Source organism: Centrocercus urophasianus, unplaced genomic scaffold (genome assembly GCF_019232065.1).
Source record: "Centrocercus urophasianus isolate 14NV4802_14NV808 unplaced genomic scaffold, USGS_Curo_1.0 seq_10, whole genome shotgun sequence".
Classification (NCBI taxonomy): Eukaryota; Metazoa; Chordata; class Aves; order Galliformes; family Phasianidae; genus Centrocercus; species Centrocercus urophasianus.
This window is the reverse complement of record NW_024884142.1, coordinates 26,328,247-26,346,567: the sequence shown is the minus strand read 5'-3', so window position 1 is coordinate 26,346,567 and position 18,321 is coordinate 26,328,247. Positions and strand designations below refer to the sequence as shown.

The 18,321-nt window shown below is 40.2% G+C and overlaps 1 long non-coding RNA gene across 1 annotated transcript; it reads left to right on the top strand.

Moving 5' to 3' along the window:
* The first annotated feature begins 1,233 nt into the window (after positions 1–1,233).
* Positions 1,234–13,166, top strand: LOC122165777. Its single transcript, XR_006170594.1, has 5 exons — positions 1,234–1,429; positions 11,519–11,605; positions 11,713–11,768; positions 12,344–12,469; positions 12,857–13,166. It is a non-coding gene; the product is annotated as an uncharacterized LOC122165777 (long non-coding RNA).
* Positions 13,167–18,321: the final 5,155 nt, after the last annotated feature.

Genomic DNA, 18,321 nt, shown 5'->3' with positions numbered 1-18,321 from the left:
CCTCTAGTAGATATATGTGGAATCCCTGAAAGGCAATAAGTAGATAATACTGAGTTCAGTACTATAAACCTGCTCTTGGGAAACCCCCATGAAACCTCTGCTGAGATTTTTGTAGTACAGTCGCATAAGCTTTGTTCCCAAGTGTTTTTATGGATCCAGACATACCTTCCTAAAACTGCCACAACTTCCTCCCTTTATATTATTTATTTTTAGTAAAATTAAATGCAAATGGTTACATGCTCTTAGATAGAGCACAGTCTATATCTGTGAGCTGTTGCACTGAGATAGTAGTATCCCTTCTTGGAGATCTTTAAAAACTGCCTCAACATATTCCTGAGTAGCCTGCTCTAGGTGTCCCTGTTTGAGCAGGTATTGGAGCAGGTGAACCCGGAGGACCATTTGAACCCAATCCATTCTGACATTCTGTGATTACAGCTAGTGTAGTTTTGTAGGAAAACCTTCAACTTCTACAGAAGCATGTTAGAAGCAGCTCTGTGTGCGGGACCCTAATCCTTACATATGGAGCAGGAGAACAAAATCAAAATCTGCATTTTTAGACAGGAAATGCTAACTCTTCAAAGGCCTACTAAAACATGAGGAACAGACTCATCTCCAGTATAGCCTTTGGCTACAAAAATGATTGTTTTATGGATGTGCAATTCCACCATTTCATGCTGGGCTATTTCACTAGGACATGCAATGCAAGTACACGTCAGAAAATCTTCCTTTTTTTGTTGTTTTGGTTGAAAAACTTCATCCCAAATACGCACTTAAATATTGTGCACAAAACAGTTATTCTTGAGGATTAAAAGTTCCCTTAGATTCCTGTAACAGCTTGACAGACATAAATCTCTTCTTGTCAAGAGAGTAGTAGGACTAAACATGCTCACCCTTCTTTTGGATTTGGAGGTTGATAACTCTTTTGGATGAACTGTTCTCCTGATTATTAAGTTTGTCTTTCTAAGCATGGAAAAATACAGAATGACCAGAGCTTTAAAAAATAGAAACCTCAGTGTCTAAACCTACACAGGCCTATCTCTCTTCAGCTTCTCCCATGCAAGATGTAGAACTGAGTCCTTTCCAAAGTCAAACTAATGCAAAGATAGTTGCTAACTTATAACTATGTTTTGGAGACATCTAGCTTATTGATTCTGGTGTGTATGTCTAGTTACCCTCCTGCCATTTGAACAAAGATGATGGGAGGGGCCTGAAACAGGAAGTCAGAGGTTCCTGATGGAGATGTATATAGCTCTGCAACACTCTTCTCTCATTTACCTTCATCAGCGAAGTACTTTAAGAGCACTCCTGTATCTGCAGTGATCACATGGCCTCCTTTTTCACTGTAATTCCCTTGATTGAGTCTTTCCCTCAATCCAGGGCATCCATGGAGTTCCTGCAGTGCTTTCTGATGTGGAAAAGTAATTGCAAGGTAATCTTTCTGTAATTCCAACTGTTCTTAATTCAACTCAAACTCTGAGGAAAAAAAGGTAAAAACACGTTTTTTTTTTTTAAGCTTGTTTTTCTTGAGTATTTTCTCTTGTTCTCCCTTCTCTGTTGCTGTTCTTTGCATGTTTCTATGTTGTCTTTTCATCCTGATTGTTGCATCAGAAATGGAGAGGCCAGCAGTGTGAGCTCTTCAACTTAGCAGTAGTTCAGCTGCTGCCTGGAATATTAGAGCCACTGACATAATGTCTATGCTATATGATTTGTTAGCTGAGATTCAGTAACAGGTGTGTAACATATCACTGTAAGTAGAGTTTCTGGGTATCCTGCGAAATGCTATTGAGACATATTTGAGATGAAGTTTTCAACTTAGTTCCTCGTAACACAGGGAGTTATGCATGCAGGCTTGTACAAGCAGTTCCTCGGTCATTTCAAGAAGTGCAGGGCAGGGTAACAGTTAAATGAATTAAAGATTTAGCAGATCAACAATTATGATTAATGGAGAAAAAAGTATGCTGCAAGGTACTTGTTGGAAATACCAATATTCAAACTAGAAGAAAGTACATTTCTTACTCAGCTTTAAAGATTCTCTCTGGGTTGTAGGAGGTTGTTCATGCACTGCAAAGCAAACACTGGGCTTTGTCTTAAAGTACATACTAGAGAAGCATATACATTTAATCCTCCTCACTCTGTGCTTTTTCATATAGAAAACAAAGAGTACATAATAATACTCTGCTTTGTGATAGTGATGTGAACTACGACTTGACTGATTTTCATAAAGGCTGTTTATAAATAATACTATAAATGTCAGCCAGTGGTGGAAGTGAAACTTAAGAGCTTGGGCCTTACCTCTTGCCAGCTGTGAAATGCTCTCTTTCCTTTTTTATGGAACTGTAAAATTGAATTGCACATTTTTTTTAGCTTTCCAACATGCTTTTCATTTCTTCCCAGCCCTCTGCCACCAATGATGTCAATTATTCAAGGCTGGGTTTTCTCATCTGCCAGATTCATTCTGTGTCTGTGTGAGCCAAAGTCACAGTCCCTTGTGGGGATTTGCAGAGACATTTGTCCTGTGTACCGGGAACTTGGGGAGTAGCATCTGCTTTCTTGCAGCCAACATGTGTCTTCATGTCTTTCACACTGCTTAAATTTATTCAAAAATCATAGAAATCCCATTAACTTGAAACTTGTCAAATTTCATCCACAACTGAGACAGCCTCATTTTTGTCTCCAGGGTCTTAGAGATGTCATTTGCCTTGTGCCATTTGCTGAGGGAGAATATCTATTTTATATCTGAATGAAGAATGCAGCATCTGCCTTGGATTGTGTTATTGCAGTCATTTGTATAAAGGCGACTCATTAGGCAGTGGAGACTTTGCAGGACTGGGCTGTTGGCCACCCCAGCGATGGCTTCTTCTCCTATGAGGAGAGGAAAAAGGGCTTTGGGTACTGATGAGGAACTACTGACCGTCTTTCTGGCACATGCTCTCACAGTATTGGAGAGGCTTTACACTGATCAGGATATACTTATTTTCTAATGATTTTGGAGTAGTCATGACTGCTGCAGGTCTCCTGATGTATTTACTTGTATTTTGGTTAGTTACAATACACATTACCGACCAATACGTATGTAAGTATTGTTTCAAACAGATCCTCTGTGATCAGGTGATATTTTGTATAAGAAGTAGAAAGGTGTTCAGCAGATGTTCTGTACTGCCAAAAGCTTGCTTTTCAAGCTCTGAGTCTTTCTTATTGGGTGGCAATCCTCTGTCCTCTCAGAAATGCCTTCCCACAGCAATAAGAGCATCGAGGAGTGATGGAATGATGGGAATGATCTGATGGAATTCAGACTGGTGCAACAGGCTCCTGAGCTAAAGCTGCTGGGACCAACAGAGTTTTGCTGCGGATGAGGTTGCAGCATCCACCCCAGCACTCATAGAGGCATGCACACAATGCAGATTCGGTAGCTGCTCTTGACCCTAGCACTACTTGCTACTTCTTTGTTGTTGAATGTTTGCACTGCAATAGCAACTAAAGGGCATAACCAGGTTAGGACCCATTGTACAAGGCACTGTGCAAACAGTCGTGTGCAAGTCCCTTTCCTTAGAGCTTCTCCATATGGGGATTTCAACATCCTCTGTATTTTTCTTTACATTTCTCACTGTAAGTCAACTTGTTTGCTTAAAGTAAGCTCTTGCTTCTCTAAAAAATGGGGCATAAGAAAAAATGTTTCCAAAAATGGGACATAACAAAGAATGTTTCCAAAAGAGTCAATTTTCATGGAATATTATTGATTTCTGTATGTTTGTTCACTTGCTAAGAGTATTGTATCAAAGTCTCAGCTTGCCTTTGCTCATGGCTGAAATAATTTGCTCTCTTCAAAAGCTGTGTTCTTGATGCAGTGTATCTGTATAACTGAGATCTGAAATCAGTCTTGTTTCCATATAGTCAGTGCTGAAACAGATACATTTTTTTTCCCAACTATTGACTGGCAATTTCTTCAGGAAGTGAAATGAAACAACTGTTGAGTAGCAGTGTGTAGCAGTATCGTATGACTCCAGAGCCATGAGTTACAAACGCGTTGAAGAAATGGAGCTTGTACATTGCACCTCTTGAAGCTGAGTTTCCAAAAAGTGAGTGGGTCTCCTGGCAGGAGATAATGCTTTTTCGTTTCTATGAAGGTATTACCAAACTATTATTATTATTATTATTTTAGGCTGTCTACCAGAAAAGTGCATCAGGCTCAGGGGTTTTCTTAACAAGATAAACTCCATGTTGCAGGGCTCCCTCCACTAGTTGGTCAGTGAATCCCCAGAATGTATACTGACGTAAATCCAGAGAGCCTCAGCCCTGACAGCAGGAAATCATTATCCTGGGACACAGTTTTACTCAAACTGTATTACCTCCTTAATATATCAAATTGCAACATTCAGAAAAAATCTTGATATACTAAGCAGTTTATAGACAAAAGTTGTCAGAAGATGGGTTTAATGGCAGCAAACCACTGTATATAATGAGGTTGAGGGGAGGGGAGCCTAATTACAGCTCTCTCTGTAATTCAATAGAATAATTTGAAACTCAGCTGTAGGCCTGTGACTGTAGTGGTGCCCGCAGGAGCCATGTGCTGTGGTTACTGAGCAGTCTATGTTTCCATCTTCTTTGCCTGTTCTCAGGGTCTTGGCTGTAAGTCACCCATCAGAAACTGGGTGAGTCCACATGTGGTTCAGACCCACAAAGAGCAGGAAAGTCAGAATTAGGGTTGGAATACCCCATTCTGCCTCCCCCGTGAGGCTCTTGATGGTGCTAGCAGGAAGGTCTCTGGCCTGCAGCGATCTTCATGCAAACTGTACATCTTCACAGTATGATTGCTAGTTAATATGAGGTCTTTCTGTGAGATGTAATTCCCTTTCTCTATCCCAAATAAAATATAATGTAGTAAGAGCACTGGCAAAAGTTTGGCTTATGTCTCTGATGTGATAAAGATTAATGGATATTTTTCCCTGAGAGCTTGGCAAAAAATATAGGAACATATTAGAATGAGAACTTTACTTACTTCCTGAAAGACGTATGTATTTCTAAATGAGTCCATTTGGTAGGTGTAGTTTAAATAACATGACAGGAAAGGCCAGAATGATAACCTTTCTGGAAAGTATTTCAGAAGTTGCTTACTTTGATTATGCAGTAGACAGAAACATTCACATTTATGAAGGCTGGGATTGTATATATTTAGTTTGCACCAATGATTTTAGATTTAAATTTCTTCTAAACATACTAAAAACAAAAACTGGCAAATCTAACCAAAACCCACTAATTTTCTGGGAAGCAACTGCTTTGCTAGTCATTAACATGGCTATTTCACCACAATGTCCTTCTCACACTAGTGTGAACTGACTGCCCCAAAGCACACAAATAGGGTTTGGTTCAGAAAATGTGCAGGCTGGGGATGTTGTCCATCCTGTCCCTTTTGGTTTGAAGGATGTGTGTAGTACAGAGTGCAGCTTGATTGGTTATTTTCCCCTGAAACCCCCCTGCTGTGTGGCCAGAATCCATCCTTGGTGTCAACAGCCTTTGCAGGACACTGGCAAGCAGTGCCTTGAGTAAGCATGTCCAGGCAAAGGGAGACCATGCCAACCTTTTGCTTACAAAGAGGAGCTGAATTTCAATGGATCTGTAGGAAGAAATTGGTTGTTACTTGGTGGAAGTATGGATATGGGATTTTGTACACTGCTGTTGATGAGACCTGAGGTGGCCAGGGATTTTAGTTAACCTGCCTGGGCTCTTTTATTGTAACGAACATATCAGAAATTTGTGATGGTCTTTGAAATTCCAAAACCTGTACTGAAGGGAAACTAGGATGTGTTCTAAGAAGAAGGTCAGAGACTGAGAGAGAATCAAAGGTTGCATCACATCTCCTCTTTGGTCTATGTTCTAGCAGATACATGGGATGCCCTGTAGCTTTATCTTCTTGTTTTCAGTTCTGCAACCATGTCCTAGATTGTGTCAGGCATAGTCCCAGGGACAGGCCTCCATCTGGCTGCTCATTTTTTTCAGCAGTCCTTTGATTTCTGAAGTAGGTCCTTTTTCTCCTTCAAAACTCCACTCCTTCATGCCTGGCTCACACTACTCTCCAGCAGCTGTCCTCATTTTTTCTGATCTTGGGTTGTCGAGGCAGGAGCTCCACCTGCTTTCAGATTAAGTGACTAGAGAAACTGAAAACCTAACATCTCCCTTTGACACTCAGCTAAGGTCTTCAAAGGAATTGGAATGTCCCCTAGCGTGCAGAGAAAGACAGCGACCAAAGGAGGCAGAGGTGGTCTGCAATGCTGCAGAGCCCAGGTTCTTAGATGCCCCTGAGTCCCCTTGATTGTGGCTGGCCCTTGCCAACAGTGTGGGTGGTAGAGATGAGTAAGTCTAGAGCTCAGCCAGAAAAGCCTATTTAGGTTCTGGACGAAATTTGTAAAAGTTGCTGGGGAAAGGAACTGGTTTGAATGGACACACTTGAAAATGAAAAGGGAGAGTCAGTGATGGGGAAATACAGCATTGAAACAGAGGATTTAATGATAATTACGCTGCTAATTTTGTTTAAGTTTTGTTTGAGATAGTTTATTCTATCTCAAGTAGAGCTAAGTATTTTAAATGTACTTCAACTGCTTTTTTTCATATATGTAGCAAATGCAGAAATAAAAAATGTGTTTTCCACAATGATAGTTTTATTGAGTGTTTTGACATTTCAACGTCCAAATATTTATCTGAAGCTGTGTGGTAAATTTGTTTAGAATAGCAAATTTTTCTGGTTTGCCTGAGAGTGTACATGTTTGTGTATGTGCACGTGCTTGTGGCTGTATGCGCATAAAAACTGGATAATGCATTTTAAGCTTTAAATCACTGTTTTTAATTTTGTGATTCTGAACACAGCTTAGTGAATGCCTATACACTGGCAGTTCAGGCTTCTGCACTGACTGTCTCATGCTTGAAGGAAGGAAGCATGTGCCAGCGAAGCTGTCTGCAAGAACTTCCCCCACTCATCACAAAAATCTGCAGATTTAGCAGGTTATCTGGACATCTAGGACTCTGAGAGGGGAAGGTCCAAGGAGGAGGGCTATGACTGAGGGCTATGACTCTTGGGAAGTCTCTTTACTATTCTGTTGCTTTCCATATACCTTAATACACATTGAGTACAATTGGGCCCATTTGTCTCAGGCAAAGCAAGAGCAAGTTTATATTCCTTATTAATCTCTTATGGCCCAAACTTCCTCACTATTTACTCTTCATATACTAATCCTATTTATTTCCTCCTTAATCTCTAGTGGCTTTATTTTATTTTATTTTATTTTTTGTAAGTAAGACGCCTGCTGGAAAAGTACTTTTCTCCTTGTAAATGAAGTCCAAGCATTTTGGCACCAAAACTTAATTTTATATATCAAATTGATTTTTTTTTCCAGTCTACCTTTCATTCATAAACACTTTATTATCTATTTATAAGGAAAAAAACAAAACCAAAACAACCCACACAAATAGGAAAACCACGTGAATAATCTGGCACTGATCCTTTATGCATAAGTTGATTTTCACAGCCATTCCTACAGTTTTTTTTTCTCCAACAGTTATTAACTTTTCATGAAAGGCATGGGGATTTCTTTCCCCGGTGAGCACTTCCCAAATTTCTTTTCAGATGTCTGATTTTTGGCAATTACCCTCAAAATGGTGACTGCTGTCAGAGCCCTGCTGTCAAAAAGACCACGTGGAGAGCTTTAGTTTCCCAGCAAAAGCCCATCATGTCACAGAGCCCTCCATTCACAGGCTCTGTAGTAGTGTCTACTGTACTTGCTCTGATGTCTTCCTCCAGGTTCACCTCCTCTTTCTCCTACCTAAGCTCCTCTCTTCCTCCATAATGTGTACTGACAAAACTGAAATGTTGTCAGAAAAGTTAGTAAAGCTTTGGACCCTTCCTGTGCAGCGCTGCTGACCGAGCAAAGCCCATGAAAATCAGATCCTCTCCTGATACTGCTATGAGTAGCTGGTGCAGCATCCAGGCGGCTCAGGTTCTCCTTAGACAGAGCCCAAGCCTATTGCTGCAAATATCCAAACCTGCTGTAGCATGTTGGGATGGGGAGTGGATAAAGTGAAGAAAGGCTTTTCAAGCTGTTTCTGGGGATGGGAGATGTGTGTCATTGCTGTTAATACTGTCAGTCCACACAATCCCTGTATCAGAAGAAATGGGTGGGAAGAGCCCACACATTTATTTTGCATTATCCCTTTGCCCAAAGGCAGGGTCAGCTGTCCATAAAATGTTCCTTATTGTGCACTTGCATCCAAAGCAAACAAATATATAGCATATTTTCCTGTAGAAAGCCCTTCGAGTGGGGTGGAAGAAAGTTGGTTTGCATTATCTCCTCGCCCCCAGAGTCCTCTGCCCTCCCTGGTTGGTCAGGCAGCTGCAAAGCAAATGTGTCACATATACACACTTGGACCACATGAGAGGAGACCCACTGCTTTCCAAAGCTGATAGATTAGCCTTTTGTATCCAAATCTAATTGGAAATGATGTGTGCTGAGGATGGGTGCAAGTGAGGGATTAGGATATCTGATAGGAGGGGAAAGATTTCTGTTTGAACTTGTAGCAGTGCTGACAGAGCCTGGTCACTCAATGAATTTGGTTTGCCTCATCCTTAGATGTTCAAGCAGAGTTTAAAGCTCAAGTTTATTGGAGCAGTTCACTTCTCTGTTGAAGTAGTTCACTTCTCCTGGCATGCACGGTATACATCTCATCTGATGGAGACTCTCTTTTAGCGTCCACTTTCCATTGCTTCTGTTAATGAGTGTCAGTTTGTATTTTACCTGAACTGGTTGTGTTCCCAGTCTGTCTCCTCCTGTTAGCCTAGTGGAAAGTGTGATACAGCTGATAATGGCAGTGTGTCATGTCACGAAGAAAAGTGCGAAAAACAAACTAAGCTGTAAGTATAAGCTGTGAGATAAAAGATAATAAACGCAAAACTGAAAGTAACACTGAGGCCAATATTTGATGCTGTAAACTGAACCACACATGATTGTAGAATTGTGTAGACATGACAAGTAACAGTAGCATGTTGATGAGGAATTAGAATATTGCTAAAAGGAATGCCCTTTTCTGGAAAGTGGAGAAAAGTTAATAGTAAGAAATGTAGATCTGTGGGGCCAAGTCCAATGATTTACTATTGGCCTCATCAGGATCAGGGTTTGTTTCTTGTTTTGTAGTTGGAGCAATTAAAAAGTTGTGGCAAAAGCACAGTGCCTTTGGCTTCTACCACTTCTTCTCCATTAGTGTTTGGCCTCCAGTGTTCCAGAGCACAATTATTTGCAGACTCTTAGTAATTTTAGTCTCTCCAAGATGCCCACAGTTTCTACTGTGAGAGGGGAAAAAAATGGTGTGCAAACAGCCTTGCAATCCAGATCTCAGTGTATTTTCTGCACAGTTGTTTCTGTTTGGTTGTCAAAATATTTTTGTGTTCTTCTACACTCCAGAGAAGCATGCATTTAATTTCACCACTGTTGAGTTGTTGTAGTCCACAGGATCCAAATATATGCCCCAAACCTGTTGAAGTCAATTGGTTTTGAGTGATGGTTTGCTACCTGGATACCAGATCCTATTTGCAATGCTCATGCCGTATAGAGCACATACTCCCTTACATGAGATCAGACTGGCTTGCATTTCTTCTGAGATCTGTTAGGAAGTACAGTCAGAGCAGTATGTGAATCTGTGGGCTTTCTGCTCTTTACTGAGTGAGACATTTACCATCACTTGCCTCTTAGATTGAGTTGAGCAGGTTTGGATTAGACTTGGCATCTCAAAATGTGGATCTTTATGTAGGATTTATCCTGGCTATGCTCAGTTTCTTTATGATCTCACTAACCTTGCAATCCTGCTAGGAAGAAAGATGCGGGGGGGGGTGAAGGGGGAGTGGTGGGGGAAAGGAGGGGGGAAGAGAAAGCAGACTTTATATGTTCCCCTAGGATATTCTCTTTAAACAGTAGCATTTCTAGGCTGGATTTTCCAGATATGTGTTCCACGTAGGTACCTAGAGTTCCACAATCTGAGAAGTTGAAATAAAAAGCTGAAGACTGCTCGTATAGACATTATTTTTACCCGTTAGTCACTGTTTTTTCCACATTAATCACAGGGTAAAGATATCGGGCTTCAATTCAGATTATGACAATATCTAATGTCTTTTCCACATACAACTTCATATTAGGAGAAGACTTCCTCTCTTGTTTTCACGGGAATTTTGTGAATTCCAGTATGTATATTTTTCCAGCTGTAATACATTATTTGCAATTGCAAATTGCTAGTTGAAATATCAGTTTTCCTACAGAACAACTGGTAATAGTAAATCTTAGAAATGTAAGCTTATTTCAAGCACTCAGGTTAGACAGTCTATGCACAAAATGGTGTCCTGTAATGATCTGGCATCGTTCTCTATAGGTGTCAGCAGCTGGATCTGGGCTTGGTTACTCATATAGGAATCTGCTGCTGCAAAGCAGATAGGCAGGAGGTAGTGGGTTACATCTTTAGTCTAAGGTCATTTGAGGTAAACCTTTCCTTTGTAAATCTGTCTTCTGACAGAAAATAGTCTTGTTGAAGAAGTCACCTTGTTTGTTTCCTTGGGAGGAACTGAATAAAAGCACCTACTGCTCCATTCATAAGGATGACTTACTATCCTCAGGCCCCAGACTGCAGCTGAGGATTCAGTGAACATAAAATAATGCACTATATGATACACTGTATACTATCTATATCAACATGCATTTCCTGTTATAGAAGATGGTAGTTATAGACCTGCAACAAGTAATCTAACAAAAATAAGTACTCTAAATTTGTATTAGGCATTTTCCTGCTCTGGAGACTCTAAAAGCACTAGATTTGTGACATTTGTTGTCTCTTGCACTTCCTTCATGAGGATTGCTCATTCTCCAGCTACTCTAGTCCCATAGCAGTAATCCAGCTGAGCTGTTTGCCCTTCCCAAAAGCCCTGGCTGGGCTGGCAAAGAAGTGGAAGATGTTTCCTCCTGCTTGCCAATATGCTGAAGATAAAGAACAGGCTTGATTTATCCAGGAGGATTAGTCTGGGGATTTGGTAGACTGCTCAGGAGGACTGTGCTTTGCTCTGGGTCACAACTGTCTGTTTGTTTGCACCCAAAAGATTGGCTGCTCTCGAACGTGCACTGCCTGCCTTTGAGAGGCAAAAACTTTATGAAGCTGTGGGCCTCAAAGGTAGGGTTTCTTCTCGACACTAAAACATTCTCAACAAAAGACGCATTGACAAACTACTGCCAAAGGTAGGAAAAATAATGTCAGATTTCCTATTTTATGGCCATTTCAGCACAAAAGCACTTTCCACCTACGACTTCTCCAGATGGCAAATATTTTTTGCGCATTCAGCATAGCATGTATGTGCAGTATATATATATATATATATACATATATATATATATACAGCAGTTTTTATTCTTGTTGGCAATGTTTCTAACTGTTCAAGCTTCGTATTTGCAAAGCATACACAGCATGGAAACTCCAAATGCTCTCCTGTTTATTCCTGAAGTTTTGCTGAATACAGGTACAAAATATCACAGAAAACTCCTGACCGAATTCTGTTGGAACTTTCTGTAGCTGCTACACACAACATCAAGTAAGTAATCATAATTACCAGTTTTTAATGATTACAGCAACAACAAAAGAAATCCTGAAGAGTTTGGTAAATCTTTGAAAATTCTACACTATTTTTCTCCCTCTCAGTTTTGTCACTGAAGAACCGTTTATGATGAACATTGCAATTCCACCAGTTCTTCTTGGTAAGGATAATCAACTCACATTTTTTTCCCCTCGTTTTGTCTATACAAGAAAAAGAGTACCCAAATGGGCACTTTGCTTTCCCGTAAAGCTGGGCTGTCGTATTTTGTTTATTAATTCTTCCACTGTTTCTGGCTTCTTTTAAAATATTTTGGAATTTTCATGATCAGCAGCTTGGACAAGACCTATTGAAAACCAAAAGGATTATATTAAATGCTAAGAATAAGATAATGTCTCATTTAAACAAACAAAGAAGACACTTTTTAGGGACCTTTTTGTATGATATAAAGCATCTTTGACTATTTTGGAATGAAAAGCAATCCCTGAATATAAGACATTAAAAACAGATAATTTAAAACTCAAAAATAAACTCACCCCTCCTATTGGAAACAATATCTGTCTTTACTCAAGCTAGACAATTTCGTAAGTTGTCTTCATTTTTTAAAAAAGACATCCTAGAACGGCTGGCAAATGCAAGGATGGGATGGAAAGAATTTCTGGATGTTCAGCCAGTCTGATCCATGTTTTGACATTTTATGCAAGAGAATAAAAGTTGTTTTTCCCCCCATTTCTCCAGGCTGCTACTACCCATCATTTCACACAGATCTGGTTACACACGCACAAAAAAGTCATCAATGTATTGGAAGAAGACAAAGAGAGAGACTGTTCCTGTTTATGCAGAACTTCTGGAGATGCAATACAGGTGATCCTGCATTTCATAATGCTCCATTTCATAACAGTTTTCCATGGATCCAACTTAGCAGTACAGCTCTGTGCAGCAAAGCCCTGACTGATGGCTGTGACCTGGAAGTTCAAATAGCACCAGACATATCAAATTTCTCCCTGAAGATTAGCAAAATGTATCCCCCATATTAGCCAGCTCAGGCACCATGTAGGAGAGTATGACTGAGAAATACGCATAAAAATCGTACATGTTCTACAGATATTTCAGAAATCATGTCTTTAGGTGAGCTCTTAAGAAGTTCACTGAATGTGAAACTTAAAGCCTGGAGAGGGTTTTGTTTAAGCAGTGTTTAATTGTGCTCTCATATCTGGACATACATGACATTATTATTTCTTTTTTCTTCAGAAGCCTTCACAGCAAGACCCATGATCCAATACACTCACTTGAAATTTCTGGCAATGTCATGGTTAGTGACTCTCCTTCTGATACCTTTTCTAGTAGCTTCTGACTTAGCTTGCAATAAGGCCTGTGAACTGACTTTGGTGAGATGTGGATAAAAAGCTCATAATACACTTAACCAACAGCAAAGTTTCACGGGGGAAAAACCCTTTGTTGTCTTACTTTCCCCCCCCCCCCTACAGCTTTTTGAGATGAAATTGTGAGTTGGAAGTAGAGGATCCAATGAAACTCAAGACTGAGGCTTTTATTCACAGCTTGGTGGCACAGAGATCAACTTGGCCCTCTTGGCCTTCATAGGGAATATGGAGAAAATCTGGAAAGTAGCAGGTCTTCCTTGCTGCTGAACAGCATAAGCTGAGGGAAAGGCTGGGAGCTACGGCAAGCTCAAACTTAAAAGATTACTGTGCCTCTACTTTATTGGCATTGTCTGCCCCAGGAAGGCAGTGGATGAGGGCAAATGTTTGCACATTCATTCCTCGCTGCAGAGTGTTTTGTATTCCTATTCTGTGCCTGGAGCTCTCTCATACTCAAGATTAAAATGCTGCTGACTCTCCTTTTCTGATGTTTTTTTCTGCTTGGGCTCTTAAAAGCACTGGTTAAAAGGGCTTTCTTCCTGGTCACATAGGTTAGTTTCTATTTTAAGAAAAAAATGATTGCAGGGTGATCTCGAGTTCCAAGTCTCCAATAAAGCTCTATTTGGTTCCCACAGTTAGTCCTGCAGAGCTGAGAGGATCTCTCAGTCATGCACCACACTATTGCATAAGTCACAGAATCATCACAGAATCACAGAATGAGCTGAGTTGAAAGGAAAGTTACAGATCGTCTATTTCCAACCCCCTGCCATGGGCAGGGACACATCCCACTTGGCTAGGTTCAAAGTCCGATCCAACATGTCCTTGGGCATTTCCAGGGATGGGGCATCCACAGTTTCTCCAAACATCTTATTGCCATGCCTCAACACCCTCCAGTGTTCACTGGAGTCGAATGACACTACCAGACACTTAAACTTCATCCAATCCTTCATGCTGAATGAGAGAGATTGCTAACCAATCAAAACACCTTTTGAAGTGTACAAGTATTTATTTGGTTAAAAACTATCTTGACGAAGATTTTCTATATTCACAAATAATTTAAGCTTTAGCTTTTAGTCTTGCTAGTACCATTTTATTTTATTTTATTTTTATTTTTAATTTTTGAGTACTAATCTTTTTGAAACAAGAATTTGGTTATTCCCAGGGCTTACAAGGTCTTTGGCTGGGTATAAAATTTTTAGAGTGACAGAGACAGAAAGGCATTTGGATGTCTTTGCTAACATATGTTCACTTACAGTGTTTTTTGTGTCTGTTAATGAAAGGGAAGTGTGCCAGTTTAGATAACTGAGGGAGTTCAAACAGGCTGAGGTTAATGTAGCCACACATTACATGCTAACATACAACTCAACTGAATTGATAATTAGATCTTTTATAGAAATTCCATGATTTTTGAAGTATGATTCTGCTTAATTATAAAACATATATCAAAGAAATATTAGCTCACTGTTTTTCTAAGTGCTGCTAAGTAGACCAGAAAAGAATGAGAGAGAAAAAGTAATAAAGCTTGTCTTCAGTAAATTTCAGTATTTTCTGTGTTCCGTATGCAACTCAATACAATTTCTTCTTCCTCAATAACTAGAGAATTACAAATAGAATCAAATTCCTGGAACTCTGGTGTAATGACATGTTGGGAGAAGGGAGTTCAGAGACCTGTCTTCTGTGTGACATGTGAATTTGAAATGCTTCAGCGGATGTGGGAAGAATACAGATATGAAGTTGATTTTCAGCTCTTTTGCAGACCAACAGCGCAAGTGATGTAGGTTCAAGATATCCTGGATATACAGCACTTTATAATAACTGCAGTGGTTTGTGCAGACTAAAAGTAATATCTAGGAAAACACAGTCCTCTCTATCTGGAAGAAATGTCTAGGTGGCAAAAAACGATACGGGTGAGCGAATCCAAATATGCATCTACCTGATATAGAGAGTTGTCTATGTAACGTATCAGCAAACTTTTGGTTTTCATTTTCATACAAACCCGCTCAGGAGCTGAACTCTTGTCACCATTTTTCTTGAAGGCATGGCTCTGCTAGGCAAAATTGTTTGACAAAATCCATCTCAGTGATGTGCAAACAATTTTTTTCATAGCCTTTTCCCACTGTTTCTTCTTTGTGTCAATATGTCTGAATTGCTTTTGCAGACTTTCATGACTTCTTCTGCCTCACACAGTCTTTGCAAGGAATCCCAGAATAAGTTTACTCCTGGTTTGAAAGTAAGAATTAAAATGTAGACATGCAGCCTCCCTTCCAGTTATGCTGCCTTCCCAATGGATTCCACTGTGCTTCATGCTTCGTTTCTTGTCCTATATGTCCACAGAGAATAGGAGCATGAGCAGATGACATATGTCACTTGTTTTGCTGAAGCTCTGCTCTTGCCAGCTGTGAGACTCTAATGGGGGTTCCCTAGGTGACTTCAGAGGGGCAACTTTGATTTCAAAGTGAAAGCTATGATTGCTGATGCCTTGGCTTTTACCCACAGCACATCCTGGTACAACTCATTGCCACTGCAGCAAGATGGGTCCTGGAGGAAAAGACCAACCTTTCAAGCATTAGCAGGCACTATGCCACCTCCTAGCATTTTCAGTCATCTTGAAGTCTACATTACTTCTTCCAACTAGCTGCAACATATCCACAATGAGAGTTAAACTGTAATTTTGGCCCTGGCCATCCTGACAAGAGTGGCTCAAAAAATGTACACTAAATAATGATGATGAAGATGTGACTCATCCCTGCAGACACCTATGTAAGAGCCCAGGATAGTCAGACACAGCAGTTTCTTGTCCCTTTGCCCCTTAGAGCAGTGTGAGAAGATGGCACAGGACCTCTGGTTCTCTGGCTGGAAGCAAACAGGAAGGGCTGGATCGATGGAGGTAATTACAGGGAGTGACAGCAAGTTTGTGATTTTGTCTGACAAAGGGATAAATTTGATTTCCTTTCTCCTTTATGCACATTTGTTGGTTACTATTTTGGCTTCAGCCCTGCTTTTCTGTTCCTTCCTTTCATTCGTTCATTCTACATTTTCTTCTCTGCTTATTTGGTACTGTGTGACTAACCATCTCTGACTTTGTTTTTAGGCATTAACGGCTTGGTCCTGATTTTGAAATGAAGCCTGAACATACTTGGTAATGTTTTCAAATGTGTTAGATGGTTTGAAAAATCACCTGAGACTCTGACAGTCTTCAGTCACCCAAATCCTAGGGGAAATTTGGCCTTTTTATGACACATTACATGCTAAGATAAAGCACCGTGTTAGTCTTCATTGAATTATAAGATAAATAACATGGTTTGGAAAAAACAGGAACTTTAATTTTTTCACCTTTGACCTCTATCCTTGATTAAAGTGTACAAAGTCAGCATTCAGGCAAGGCTACCCTCGTTACTCAGTTCAGTGGCAAAACAGCAGACTATTTAACAATAATCTACCTTCTCTTGTGCTAATATTTATCTAATTTAGGGCAGAAAGCAAAGGAGAAAAGGATTCTGCTTGATTCCACGTGAATGTAGAGCTAGGTTGAAATAGGTGCAGGTGTTATACTGGAAAGGAATTGAGTTTGCTTGTCTTTTATGGGAATAAAATGACCAATAGTAAACTGCACATTGAGTAAGACATTCTGACTGTATGCAGGTATCAGGGAAGTCTATTATCTGGAAATGTGTTCCAATTACAACTACAGTGACCACAGGTAGAAATCCATGTTCTGGTTCAGGACTTCTCCTGGAGGTTTCTGCCTTGCTGTGCAGAGGCTGGGCATTGGACTTCGAGGTAGTTGAAATAAATTGAGATAAATATACGCCACTGAAATTTTACAAATGTTTATCCTGAGATTCTATAAGCCTTAAGTAAGTAGTACTTGCTTACACAAGTGATGGTTCACGTTGTGCAGAATCTTAATTTCTGCTTCACACAGATGGTTCCTCTTTTGCTATGCTGCAGATTTTTAAATTTCATTTTACTTTCTTTTTTGAGTGAATTTGAACTTCTGTGTTTGCTGGAATGAAAGCCTAGTTTCAATTCTTATGATACCTTGTTCTCCCCACCTTCAGGCTAAATTTATGTACCTAGCTATTGCACATCATCACAACACCTCCATAGAACTGCTTGGGTACAACCATAACCACCTCCAGCCCTACTTAGGCAGCTCTAATGATACCTGAGTACATGTATTAATGTTTGTATAATTAGAGATGATTTCCTGAACTGGGACAGAAAAAAAGAGGAAGTTTCAATGGATGCAGTGAGCATTTGATCCTGGCAGGCAATAATCAGAGCAGTGTAGATCAGGAGTTGGGCTGCCAGATTATCTGTGTGGGTATGTTATCTGTCTTCCCCCTACACACTTGACTCAGCCCTTGTCAGACTCTCTTGGGTGTCTGAGGGGGTATTTATGCCTATGGAGACAAGCTGGCTCTGTCTGTCCAAGCTGTGGGAGAAGACACGGGGGAGCCATGCGGGGCAAGGTGGGTGTACTGCTCTGTGTGCCCATCTGTGTGTCATTTACTCTGTGGATTTGTGACTAGTACAGGCATTTAAGTACCCATCTCTTTTCCCAAGTGCCATAAAAGCACAATTCAGGGATGAGTATAACAGAAGTCTTCACATATATCTCCTACAGAAGTAAAATCAGCTAAACAGTATCTCAATTGTAAGGAATAAATAGCAGCCTATGTCTTGCTTTTGCCTTTTCTGTAAGCAGTATTTGCCGTGAAAGTGAGTAGATACAGGGTATTATAGCTCAAAGAAGTGGGATAAATCGCAAAGCCAAGGGACTGTCACAGTGTCATGATGGCAAGTCATTTTATTTTAGTCTGTGAGAACTTCAGTTTTTGTGGAGGACATAACCAGCATCCAAGCCATCCAGTATGTGGAGAAAAAAAATTAAATTTATGTTATTGGGCACTGGGAATCAAAGCATGATAAACATCAGTATTACCAGTAACTTCCACTTCAAGTTGAATTGGACTGTCACCAACTTACCCCAGTCAGACTCACAGTGTAACAGCCCAGCAGCAAGCAAGTACTGCAGGCTACGCATGCTTCGTTGTTAGACTGATTCGGTGTTTGAATAGGAGTAAGTCTCAGCTGGTAAGTAAGGAGTTTTAGAAGTCTTCTATGGAATACAAACAATTTAGCAGGGAAAATGTCAGAGGAGGAAAGGCCATAATATTCATGACAAATATGCCTGTGGAGGGGTCAACTAGGAAAAACATCACTGGTCTTTTAGGTGCCATAAAAGTTTGCTGTAGAAGAACTGTATGAGGTTGAAAAGACAGGACTGAACATAACAGATTTTCATTATTTTTTCAATAAATATCATCTCAG